The sequence below is a fragment of the Ailuropoda melanoleuca genome, chromosome 7 (assembly GCF_002007445.2).
Source record: "Ailuropoda melanoleuca isolate Jingjing chromosome 7, ASM200744v2, whole genome shotgun sequence".
NCBI classification, from domain to species: domain Eukaryota; kingdom Metazoa; phylum Chordata; class Mammalia; order Carnivora; family Ursidae; genus Ailuropoda; species Ailuropoda melanoleuca.
The window spans coordinates 61,905,151-61,918,110 of record NC_048224.1 but is presented as its reverse complement, the minus strand read 5'-3'; the positions used below and the strand labels follow the sequence as shown (position 1 = coordinate 61,918,110).

Here is a 12,960-nt window from a genome sequence, read left to right as displayed (position 1 = left end):
CATCATCCCTAGCTTACCGTCTGCGGCCAGACAAATGGGATGCTGATTACCTAAACGTGTGCCGCGGCGCCCCCTGCACAGAATGAAGAATGGCCTTAAAAACAACCCTGAGCTAAGAATGTTATTTCCAAGATTCTCAAAAGACATTCAGAAAGCACATTATCCCCACCTACATTTTAGCATTTATCTTAAGTGTGTATGTGTCTGTGCACGTGTGTGTATCAGGGTGTGAGTGTATGACTGTGCGTGTGTGGACCCTGTTCTTCCTCATTGCACTTTCAGGTTTGTTCTTAAAGTATTTAGGACCCAAACCAGACAAAACATGAGGCAGATACAAAACCAAATCTACTTGCCTGCCATCTGCAGCTGACGGGAGCTGTGGCCAAGGATGCGGCAGTCATGGACACTGGCTGAGCCTCTGTTTCTCTTGCTTAAAGGTGCTATGAAAACGCCTTATCTCTCCTAGGGTATCCATCAGCTGGTGGGGGCGTTAGCGTATCATGCCATGAACCAAGAACAGAATATTCCGAGAAAAGGCAGTGGGGTCTGGAAAGGAAGAATTTTTTTTTTCTTCTCTTAAGAAAAATCCAATACTATTATAATAGATCCAAGGACAAGTATGAAGGTTTCCCTTCTAATGTTCAGTAAAGTTTAACTTTGATAGCCGCCCTGTTATCACTGTAACAATGTCATCAGTAGGCAAACTCCTTCACCCCCACGCCCCCGTCTGCACTTTTGAAGTCTGGGAGAGCTGCTGCTATGCAAAAGAAATGTGAAGGCTATATTCACTGATTCATGGGGAAGTGTGTGAGGGTGTCTGGCACTGTATAAACTAATGAAGAAAGAATGAGTCTGTGTGTGTTTGGGTTTGTTTGTGTGTGTGTTTTAATGAGCAAGGGGGACTTTAATGTACAGAAAGAACTTTACAACTACTTAAAATTCAAATTGATATTTCATTATTAAAGTTCAAATTTAAAAAAAATAATAAAGTTCAAATTCAAAACCTCGTTTTCCTTTAGCCTTTATGTTCACTGTACAAATCTTGTTATACTATGTATAAATCTGGTAAACTTTAAATAAAATAAGAGTAATCACCTTAGTTGAACCAATTCAACTCTTACAATCTGTTCATTTAATTCTTCTAAACATTTTGAAGTGCATTTAGCAATTTAATACACTCGTTTTATTCTTAACTATTTTAAATGCCTGAATGGCTCAACCTGTACATCGAACTCACAAAACTTTACAACAACCTCAAGTAACTCTTTAAAATTGAATAAATCAAAGTAATAAATATAGGAATTTCAAAATTCTTGTATACATCCCAATATCATTCACATGGTCAAACGCTCTTAAACTTTTTAACTTAAAAATTATGAGTCTAGGGGCACCTGGGTGGCTCAGTCGGTTGTGTCTGTCTTCGACTCCAGTCATGATCCCAGGGTCCTGGGATTGAGACGCGGATCGGGCCCCTATTCAGCTGGGGAGTCTGCTTCTCCCTCACCCTCTGCCCCTCCCCTTGGCTTGTGATCTCTCCCTCTCTCAAATAAATAAAATCTTTAAAAAAAATTGAGTCAAAAATTATTATACGTTTCATATAGAAATCACAAGTCAATTTATCAAATTCCCTAAAATGCCAGATTGTCCTAAAGATTACAAACATATTAAATACCCACTATACCAGGATATTACGCTGACAGAGGCAGATCAATGATTGTCTGAGATCAGGGTTTAGGAAGGCCTGACTGCAAGAGATGTATGGATTTCTGGTGAAATGAGATGTTCCCAACTGAACTGTGGTGGTGGTTACACAAACACACACATTTTTCAAAATTCATTAAACTGCGCTCTTAAAGTAGGTTCATCTTATTGTATATTATTTATATGCCAACAAAGTTGATTTAAAGGAAAATATGTATGTGCCTATATTCATATACATATATATATATACTCAATGAATACAAAACCTAAGATTAACACCAAAGTACTGAATCTTAAGTTTGATTTATTTTATCATCTCTATATTTAATTTTAAATAGATTTTTTATTGTGAAGATAAGGCCTGAGAGACCAGGGACAAGGGAATGAATACCAAGCCGAGGAAACAGACACGGCCATTTGTGTTTCTTCATCAAGGGTAAAAAAGGCAGAAGCAAGAAGTAAGACTACACTTGAATTTCAGCAAGTTTGGGACCAGCAGCCACAAGCCATGCTGGTGGACTAGTCAGAGACCAGGCCACATCACCTGCATGCCCGGGGGACTGTCACTGAATAGCCAGAGTGAGTGTGTTCATCACCTGGGGCTGCTGTGACATATTACCACAAATTTAGTGGCTTAAAACAACACAGATTTCTCTTCACACCGTTCTGGAGGCCAGAGGTCTGAGATCAGTTTCATTGGGGCGAAGTCAAGCTGTTGGCAAGGCTAGTTCCTTCCAGAGGCTCCAGGGGAGAACCCATTACTCATCTTTTCCACTTCATTCATTCGTTCGTTCATTCATTCATTCATTTAAAGAGAGAAAGCACAAGCAGGGGGAGAAGCAGAGGGAGAGGAAAAGCAGGGAGCCTGATGCTGGGCTTGATCCCAGGACCCTGGGACCATGACATGAGCCGAAGGCAGATACTTCACCAACTGAGCCACCCCGGCGCCCCCGTCTCTTCCACTTCTGAAGGCTGTGGCATTCCCTGGCTCCTGGCTGCCTCACTGCAATCTGTATCTGCTTCCATGATCACACCACCTTCATTCACCTCTGCTACTATCAAATGGCCCTCTGCTCCCCCCCATCCTACAAGGACTCTGAAAATTACACTTAGGAACACCCTGATAATCCATGATTATCTCCCTATCTCAAGACCCTTAACTTAGTCACATCTGCAAAGTCCCTTTTTCCTTTTAAGGTAATATTCTTAAATTATAGGGATTGGGGAACCATTAGTTGGCACATCAAAGGAGTCAGAGGTTTGGGACTAGATAGACACTTTTCATGACCTGCCTAAAGTGTAGTATGCCCAGCCCCATCCTTCCTCAACATTTGTACCATGACGTGAATGAAGATGCAGGAAGTGTGTTTACTAAATAGATAGGCAACAGGACAGAAGGAACTCGCTGAATGGGATACCTGTCATCCTGGACTGTTGGGCTATATCCAACTCAATGAATCCACATCAAGATCAAGGTAAGAACCTGTATTTACGGCCAAAACTCAGCTGCATAAGCAAGAGATACCCCCGGCAGGAGCACGAGTGAGAAACTATGACCCAGCTCCTATGAGCCAGCAGTGAGACATGCCTGGCAAGATCCGTGACAGCCCCTGGCCCAATCATGGAACACAGGCCCTCCCACCTCTCTTCTGCCCTAGATAGCAGTGAGGCTGAGGGGCGACATTCTGCCAGAGTGTTGAAAATGCTAGAACTACTCTAGAGAGGCCTGGAAACCATAGAGGAAATTGGTGAAGGAGCTGAGTTGTTAGGCTGAAGAGGAAAAATTATCGCTATCCTGTGTACGGTCATATTTGAAGGACTGGCATGGAAGATTACACTCAGCTGTTTCACACCAAATGGGGGAAAACTTCAGAGAGTCAGGTCTGTGTAACAGAGACAGCTATCCAAAGAGAAAACCACTTCACCCAGGTTGGAAAGTTGTCTGTTCCCTGCTGTGTTGGGGCCGTTCTGCTGGCCTGCTGGGTGTGCTCCACTCACATGGTTCCCTTCACTGCTGATGCCACCCCACTCGGCCCCCAAATTAACCCCGGTGACAGGTCAGCAGGCCCCACTGCCTGGTCAGGGGACACATCTGAGGGCAATGACCCCACTCAGTGCGTAGGACCCCAACTCAGCCTCCAGCCATGCCACATCAGCAGTTTCACACAGACCCCGGAAACGTGGATTCCTGACACTTGAAACCAAACACAGAGTTGCTTTGCCTAGTCTGAAGCCCTGACCTCCTTATCTAGTTCTTTACATTCTCACACCCTTTGGGTGTCTGTAACTTAAACATGACTTCTTTATATTTTTCTCTGTTTTCTGATTTTTCTCAGTTTATGTTGCTTTCATAATTTTTAAAAGGCTATTTTCATTTTTTAACATGAACTTCAATTCTAAGAGAAATTTATTTTGAGGTCACATTTAAAAACAGAAAAACCCAAATACTAGATATACATTTTATTTTTTTTTAGTTTTTAATGGCTTTACTAGATTTGTGCATGCATATGACACTTCAATAAAAAGTTTACTTAAAAAAAGGGCAGAGATCACAAACTGAAGGCTCATGAACCAAGTCCACCCTCAGAGGGCTTGCCATTCCGAATTAGTGGCCAATATTAACATTTCAAATCTGGGGCAGGAGAGTGCTTTGTTGCACTCACTCCCCCTGATTGGTCCCTGCCCTATCCTTCCAGGTTTGGGTTCGCCCTTCCCTTGCAAGAGAGAAAGTCTGTGTCCAGGCAGCAATGGCCCCAGAGGGAATTGGGTTTCCAGTTTACTGCAGCACTCAGCCACCAAGCCTCATGGGCTTTGTAGTTCAACGCCCTCTCTATCAGGCATCAGCCTAGCTTTCTGGTGAAATGTCCGCACTTCAGTGATCAAGGCCAAGCTCTACAATTGCGCTACCCACTCAGTTCAGAAACTCCCTCTCCTGGGAAGCCCCGTCTGCTGTCCAACCCTGCGGCCGTTTGCCAAGAGGAGTGCTCTTCTGGAAGGCCCTGCCTTAGCTCATGGGTCTGTACCCCTGTGGGGTACAGGGCAAATCAAGGCAAGCATGCATGAAATGGAGTTGTTTATAAATTATACATCTTAAAGAAAGCCTAGAAGGAAAAAACAATGATTGTTTCTGGCATTACAGATCAATTTGATTTCACTTTTCTATAGTTTCTATAATAAACTAAATACTTTTAATATCAGATATAAAAGGGAGGATACTAATATACACATTTGTAATACAAAATTCAGTGGCCAGGAGAGAACATCCTGTGAGAAAAGAGTGTGATTTTAGTTCATGGATGTTGTGATGTATGTTATGGGAGACCCCAGGGACAATAAACAATTCAAACCTCTGGGACCATCAAGTCATTATTACTGTTAATCCTTACAATTAACTAGTTATATATTTTATATAATTATAATTAATTATGGTATCCAATTATTATTTTTCCCTTTTCATGAGAAGTAGGTAGGTTAACAGAGGTAAACCTCATCCATGATTCCTAAGCAAGCCAACTACAGGGCTCTAGGCCCATTTCAAAAAAAGATGTGTTGCATATTGACATTATCATAGACCTTCTAACATTGCAAATCTCCTGCTTATACTTGCTTTGTTTAGAAAACCTGCTTCCTTTCATACATTCTCATATATATATGTATATATGAGAGAATTTTCTACCCCCCCAAAAAAATAACACATTGTAATTTTCGATCTTCATGGGACCCCAAGGGACTAACGGAGTCAGAACAGCATCCTACCACCACCTCCCACCCCACTTCCTCCCACCCTCTAATAGAAGGATTTGCCTTGAAGCTAATTGAGTGTATATCTCAGACCTCTCACTTGCCTGGATTCCCTCCAAGGCCTTCCAAGAGGCTGCAGCAATCTGTTTACATAGTCAGATGTTTTGTAAAATTTGCAAAAGTATTTAACCACAGTTGGCTCAACCTCATCTCTCTTCCCACTCCAACTCCGAGCACAGCTCCTTTCCTGACATACGGAGTGCTGGAGGGCATTCTAAATAGGCACTCCTCACTGAATTCATTTCTAAATAAATATTTTCATACCTAACTTCCTATTTGCACTTTCACAAATACAAGTGGGTGGTCAAGAGAACCAACTCTGAAGCCAGACCCACACTGGAGTCCTGGCTCTGTGACCTTGGACAAGTGACTTAACATCCTGTGCCTAGCCCCTATCTGTAAAATGGAGGTAACAACAGAACCCACTTCATAAGACTGTTGTAAAGGACTCAGGGCAGTGGTAGTGTTAGTATTAATATTTTTACATGTGTCTAATCTGCAGCTTCTCCCTCTGTGCAATGGCAATGATACTATATTTCTTGCATAGTCGTTGTAAGGATCAAGTGAGATAATTCACACAAAGTGCCTGACATGTTCAATAAATGAAAGTTATTTATTGGGAAGTTTACAGCTAAGTATGTAATTGTAAAAATAATTAATGTGGGTGATTCTCTTAAACCTAAAATTATATATTATTTCCCCATTTTCAATTCGAATGCAGTCAGTTTATATTCTCTGAGTTTCAGGCTCATCACAACCCCGTGAACGAAGGATCCCCATTTCACTGAAGGAGGGGAAGCTTGGAAGTTTAAATAACTTGGCAATATTCCTGTCATAAAATAAAGGCAGAGTAAATTTGGGGGTTCTGAAAAATATTCTTCCCATTGTCACCTGTATGTGTTTTCTGTTGCTGCTGAAACAAATTACCACAAATTTAGTGGCTTAAAACAACACAAATTAATTATAGCCTTGGAGGTTAAAAGTCCAAAGTGAGTCTCACTGAACAAGTATCAAAATACTGGCAGGACTGGTTCCTTCTGGAAGCTCTGGGGGAGAATCTGTCCCCTTGCCTTTTCCAGCTTCTCCAGCTGCCCACATTCTTTGACCTGTGGCCCTTCCACCATCTTGAAAGTCAGCAATTATTGAGTCCATCTGAGACCGGATCACTCAGACCTTCTCTCCTGCCTCCTTCTTTCACTTTTAAGAACCCTTGTGATTCTATTGGGCTCACAAGACAAGCTTCCTATCTTAAAGTCAGCTAATTAGAAACCTTAATTGCATCAGCATCCTTAATTCTTCCTTTGCTATGTCACCTAATATTTCCAAAAATTTCTGGGGGATTAGGATGTGGACATCTTTGGGGGATCATTTTTCTACCTATCCCACCATCCAAAGAACCAAAGTAAGGGTAGGCTCAGAGGATACCCCTTCTGAGGGGATAGCCTCAATTTCTGTAGGCCAAATACAAAATAACTTCTCAGAAAGTTGGCTTTCCATTTTATTGTATTTTGTTTTGTTTTGCTTCAGTCTGATTTTCATTATGCTCTGGATTACTAGCTGTCACAGAAGCCATCTCCAGGTGTATGAAGTGTCATCACAATTAGTATAGATGTTGAACACTTTTTAAAAAAATTCCAGTATGGTTAACATACAGTGTTATATTAATTTCAGGTGTATAATATAGTGACTCAACAATTCTACACACTACTCAGTGCTCACATGGTAAGTGTACTCTTAATCCCCTTCACCTATTTCGCCCATCCCCCACCCATCTCCCCTCTGGTAACTATCAGTTTGTTCTCTATAGTTAAGAGTCTGTTTCTTGGTTTCTATCTCTCTCTCTCTCTCTCTCTCTCTCTCTTATATTTTCCTTTGCTTGTTTGTTTTGTTTTTTAAATTCCACATATGTGTGAAATCACATCGTATTTTCTTTTTTCTGACTGACTCATTTCACTTAACACTATACTTTCTAGATCCATCCATGTTGTTGAAAATAGCAAGATTTCGTCTTTTTTATGACTGATATTCCATTATGTGTGTGTATATATATATGTATATATATAAAATATACGTGTGTGTACATACATACTACTTCATCTTATTCCACTCATCTATGATGGACATTTGGGCCACTTCCATGATTTTGCTATTGTAAATAGTGCTGCAATAAACATAGGGGCACATACATCCTTTCAAATTAGTGTTTTTGTATTCTTTGGGTAAATACCCAGTAGTGACTCGTGATAGTTTCTACTTTTAATTTTTTGAAGAACCTCAATATTGTCTTCCACAGTGGGTGCACCAGTTTGCATTCCCACCAGTAGTGCACAAGCTTACCTCTTTCTCCACATCCTCACCAACACTTGTTGATTATTAATTCTATGATATTTCCCTTTTAATGAGTTCTCAATTCTGGGAAGCAATTTTAACATCACTGAAAGCATTGTTAAGAAACTGATTCTTTTTTTTAATTAATTTATTTGTCAGAGAGACAGCGAGAGAAGGAACACAAGCAGGGGAAGTGGGAGAGAGAGAAGCAGGCTGAGCAGGGAGCCTGATGTGGGGCTCGATCCCAGGACCCTGGGATCATGACCTGAGCCAAAGGCAGACGCTTAACTGTATCTTTTATTACTGCCTTTATTAGACAGAGGTGTGACTGGTTTGGGTAAGACACAAAGCAGCTGACAAAAATACTAAGATTTTGGAATTTATCCATTTGGCAAATCCAGCTAAGACTGAAAATAGTTGTTTCTTATTCATGTCTATTCAAAACCTTAGGAATTTTTTTTAAAGATTTTATTTATTTATTTATTTGACAGAGATAGAGACAGCCAGTGAGAGAGGGAACACAAGCAGGGGGAGTGGGAGAGGAAGAAGCAGGCTCATAGCAGAGGAGCCTGATGTGGGGCTCGATTCCATAACGCCGGGATCACGCCCTGAGCCGAAGGCAGACGCTTAACCGCTGTGCCACCCAGGCACCCCAGCAATTTGTTTTTAAATACCCTTTATAAAAACTGTCTTGGATACAGGGTGCCCAGGTGGCTCAGTCAGTTAAGCGATGACTCTTGATCTTGGCTCAGGTCTTGATCTCATTTGATCTCATGGTCGTGAGCTCGTCCCCCCCAATTGGGCTCCACACCCAGCATAGGGCCTACTTAAGGAAAAAAAAAAAACCCTGTCTTAGAAAGCACTTTCTAATAAAAAACTGGTGGATTCAGTTGCTTTTCTAGGTATAAACCTACTTGTCCACACTGAGACAGTGGCCTCCAGAGTTTATGCTAACTATGGAAAACAAGCTCAATTCAGGCATCCAGGCAATTGTATATGTGTAAGTATGACATTGACTGATAGAAGACCAAAAGCTAATAATATTCAAAGTTCTAATACCAGCCCAACATCTAACTTGCCAACCTCTAGAATGAGTCATTTAGGAAGTTAAGAACTTTGGGTACTGTAGCCTAGAAGTGGATAGAGGACTCAGGCAGATTGCTCCTCATTGTCCTTTTGTGCTTCAGATGAGCTGGGACCATATCTTTCTGGACCATGGTTTGGCACATAGTAGGCCCTTAATAGTGACCCAATGAATGAATGACTAGATGAATGAAAACTTGGATTCTGCTTGACCATCTAAATTTCACCTGATAGATTAGAGCATCAAAGAAGATATCAGAAATGCTTATTCCTTTGTGAGGACTGAGTAATTCTTTTTAGAAATTCAACTTTAGAGAGTTAAGATGGCAGAGGAGTAGGGGACCCCTTTTTCAGCCGGTCCCTGAGTCGAGCTGGATGTTCAGACCAGCCTGAACATTCACGGAATCAGCCTGAGATGCAGGAAGATACATCTGGATCTCTACAAATGAACATCTCCAGTGCTGAGTATTGGTACGAAGTGGGGAGCCGTGAAACCGTGCACAGATATTGGAAGATAAACGAAAGGGGGAGGGAGCCACCGCATTTGGGTGCCAGGAAGCGGTAGCCACCTGCACAGGGGGAGCGGGCGGACTCGCGGACGGCACCCGTGAGACAGCAGACTGAGACCATGAGCTGGGAGCGCGCGCCACCAGGCATCACACGGAACTCCGGTGCGCTCACTGGATCCAGACTGAGACCGGGAGCTCCGGGAGTGCGCGGGGGTAGCTAGCGGTGTTAGAAACACAAAGGACAGAGACGCGCTGGCCCTGGAAGTGAGGGCTGGGACGCCGGGTGTGGGGCTCACATCCCGGGACGCTGCAGGGTTGAGCAGCACCAACAGCAACAGAGTTAAAGTGGCCAGAACATCAGTGGAGAACGGGCTGCAATCCCTCTGTTCTGTGACAGAGGCTGAGATTCGGGCACTGCTGCTCTTACTCTCAGAAGACGCACAGCAGACCACCAGGGAAAGCCGCCAGAGAACAAAAGCCCGGAAATACCGGCTCACAGGATGCCCATCCCCATCCCTCCTCGCAGGGGACACGGAGACTCTACCCAAACAGGGTTGCCTGAGTATCGGCACGGCAGGCCCCTCCCCTAGAAGGCAGGCTGAAAAAATCAAGAAGCCCACAACCCGGGGTGCCTGGGTGGCACAGTCATTAAGCGCCTGTCTTGGGCTTAGGGCGTTATCCCCACGTTCCGGAAAGGAGTCCCTCATCAGGCTGCTCCACTGGGAGCCTGCTTCTTCCCCTCCCACTCCCATGCTTGTGTTCCCTCTCTCACTGGTTGGCTCTCTGCCACATAAATAAATAAATAAAATCTTTAAAGAAGAAGCCCACATCCCTAAGATCCCTATAAAACAAGGGTGCACGGCCTGGGTCCCAGTCAATAATTTGGGCTCTGGACAACTCCGCAACCTCTCCTCATCAGAATGATGAGAAGGAGAAGCCCCCCCCCCAGCAAAGAAAAGACAGTGAGTCTGTGGCCTCTGCCACAGAAATAATGGATATGGGTGTAACCAAATTATCAGAAATGGAATTCAGAGTAACAATGGTCAAAATGATGAGTAGACTTGAAAAAGTATTAACGAAAATGTTACTGAGAATATAGAATCCCTAAGGACGGAAATGAGAGTGAATCTGACAGAAATTAAAAATTCTATGACCCAAATGCAGGCAAAACTAGAGACTCTGACAGCCAGGGTCAACGAAGCAAAGGAACATATTAGCGAATTGGAGGATGGGTAAGTAGAGGAAAAAACAAAAATAGAAGCTGGACTTAGAAAAATCCACACCCATGAATGTAGGTTACGGGAGATTACTGACTCAATGAAATGATCCAATATCAGAAACATCGGCATCCCCAAGGGGGTGGAGAAAAACAGAGGTCTAGAAGAGATATCTGAACAAATTGTAGCTGAAAACTTCCCTAATCTAGCGAGGGAAACAAACATTCGTGTCCAAGAGGCACAGAGGACCCCATCCAAGCTCAACCACAACAAACCTACACCACGTCACATCATAGTGCAATTTACAAATATTAGATCCAAGGATACAGTATTGAAAGCAGCCAGGGCAAAGAAATTTCTCACATACCAAGGCAAAGGTATCAGGATTACGTCAGACCTGTCTACAGAGACCTGGAATGAGAGAAAGGGTTGGGGGGGCATTTTTAAAGCTCTTTCAGAGAAAAACACGCAGCCAAGGATCCTTTATCCAGCAAGGCTGTCATTCAGAATTGTTGGAGAAATAAAGACGTTCCAGAATTGCCAGTCATTAACCAATTTCGTAACCATGAAACCAGCCCTACAGGAGATATTAAGGGGGGTTCCATAAAGGTAAAAGGCCCCAAGAGTGATACAGAACAGAAAGTCACTACCGATACAAACAAAGACTTTACTGGAAACATGGCATCATTAAAATTCTATCTCTCAGTTTTCAGCGTCAATGTAAATGGTTTAAATGCTCCCATAAAATGCCACAGGGTTGCTGATTGGATAAAAAGAAATAACGCATCCATTTGTGGTCTACAAGAGACTCATTTTGAACCCAAAGATACACTCAGACTGAGAGTAAAGGGATGGAGTACCATCTTTCAAGCAAATGGACCTCAAAAGAAAGCTGGGGTAGCAATTCTCATATCAGATAGATTGGATTTTAAACTAGAGGCNACAGAGGGACAGGCCTAACCCACTGACAAGGAAGGAGTTGACCAAGATTAGAGCAGAAATCAATGAATTAGAGACCAGAACCACAGTAGAGCAGATCAACAGGACTAGAAGCTGGTTCTTTGAGAGAATCCATAAAATTGATAGACCACTGGCAAAACTTGTCCAAAAACAAAGAGAAAGGACTGAGATTATTAAAATTATGACTGAAAAGGGAGAGGTCACGACCAGCACCATTGAAATTGCAAGGATTATTAGAAACTTTTATCAACAGCTATATGCCAAAAAACTAAACAATCTGGAAGAGATGGAGGCCTTCCTGGAAACCTATAAACTACCAAGACTGAAACAGGAAGAAATAGATTTCTTAAATAGGCCAATTAACTATGAAGAAATTGAGTCAGTGATAAACAACCTTCCAAATAATAAAACTCCAGGCCCAGACGGTTTTCCTGGGGAATTCTACCAAACATTCAAAGAAGAAATAATACCTATTCTCCTAAAGCTATTTCAAAAAATAGAAACAGAAGGAAAGCTACCAAACTCATTCTATGAGGCTAATATTACCTTGATCCCCAAACCAGGCAAAGACCCCCTCAAAAAGGAGAATTACAGACCGATTTCTCTAATGAATATGGATGCCAAAATCCTCAACAAGATCCTTGCTAATAGAATCCAACAGTACATTAAAAGGATTATCCATCATGACCAAGTGGGATTCATACCTGGGATGCAAGCATGGTTCAACACTCGCAAATCAATCAATGTGATACATCATATCAACAAGAAAAGACTCAAGAACCATATGATCCTCTCAATTGATGCAGAAAAAGCATTTGACAAAATACAGCATCCTTTCCTGATTAAAACCCTTCAGAGTGTAGGAATAGAGGGTACATTTCTCAATCTCATAAAAGCCATCTATGAAAAGCCTACTGCAAGCATTATTCTCAATGGGGAAAAGCTGGAAGCCTTTCCCTTAAGATCAGGAACACGACAAGGATGCCCACTCTCGCCACTATTATTCAACATAGTACTAGAAGTCCTTGCAACAGCAATCAGAAGACAAAAAGGGATCAAAGGTATCCAAATCGGCAAAGAAGAAGTCAAACTGTCTCTCTTTGCAGATGACATGATACTCTATATGGAAAACCCAAAGGAATCCACTCCCAAACTATTAGAAGTTATAGAACAATTCAGTAAGGTGGCAGGATACAAAATCAATGCCCAGAAATCAGTTGCATTTCTATACACGAATAACGAGACTGAAGAAAGAGAAATTAGGGAATCCATCCCATTTACAATAACACCAAAAACCATGCGTTACCTTGGAATTAACTTAACCAGAGACGTAAAGGACCTATATCCTAGAAACTATAGAT

At 42.2% G+C, this 12,960-nt stretch overlaps 1 long non-coding RNA gene across 1 annotated transcript; it reads left to right on the top strand.

Annotated features, from left to right (window-relative positions):
* The first annotated feature begins 3,088 nt into the window (after positions 1 to 3,088).
* On the top strand, positions 3,089 to 8,856 carry LOC117803141. Its single transcript, XR_004626848.1, has 3 exons — positions 3,089 to 3,176; positions 7,174 to 7,224; positions 8,721 to 8,856. It is a non-coding gene; the product is annotated as an uncharacterized LOC117803141 (long non-coding RNA).
* Positions 8,857 to 12,960: the final 4,104 nt, after the last annotated feature.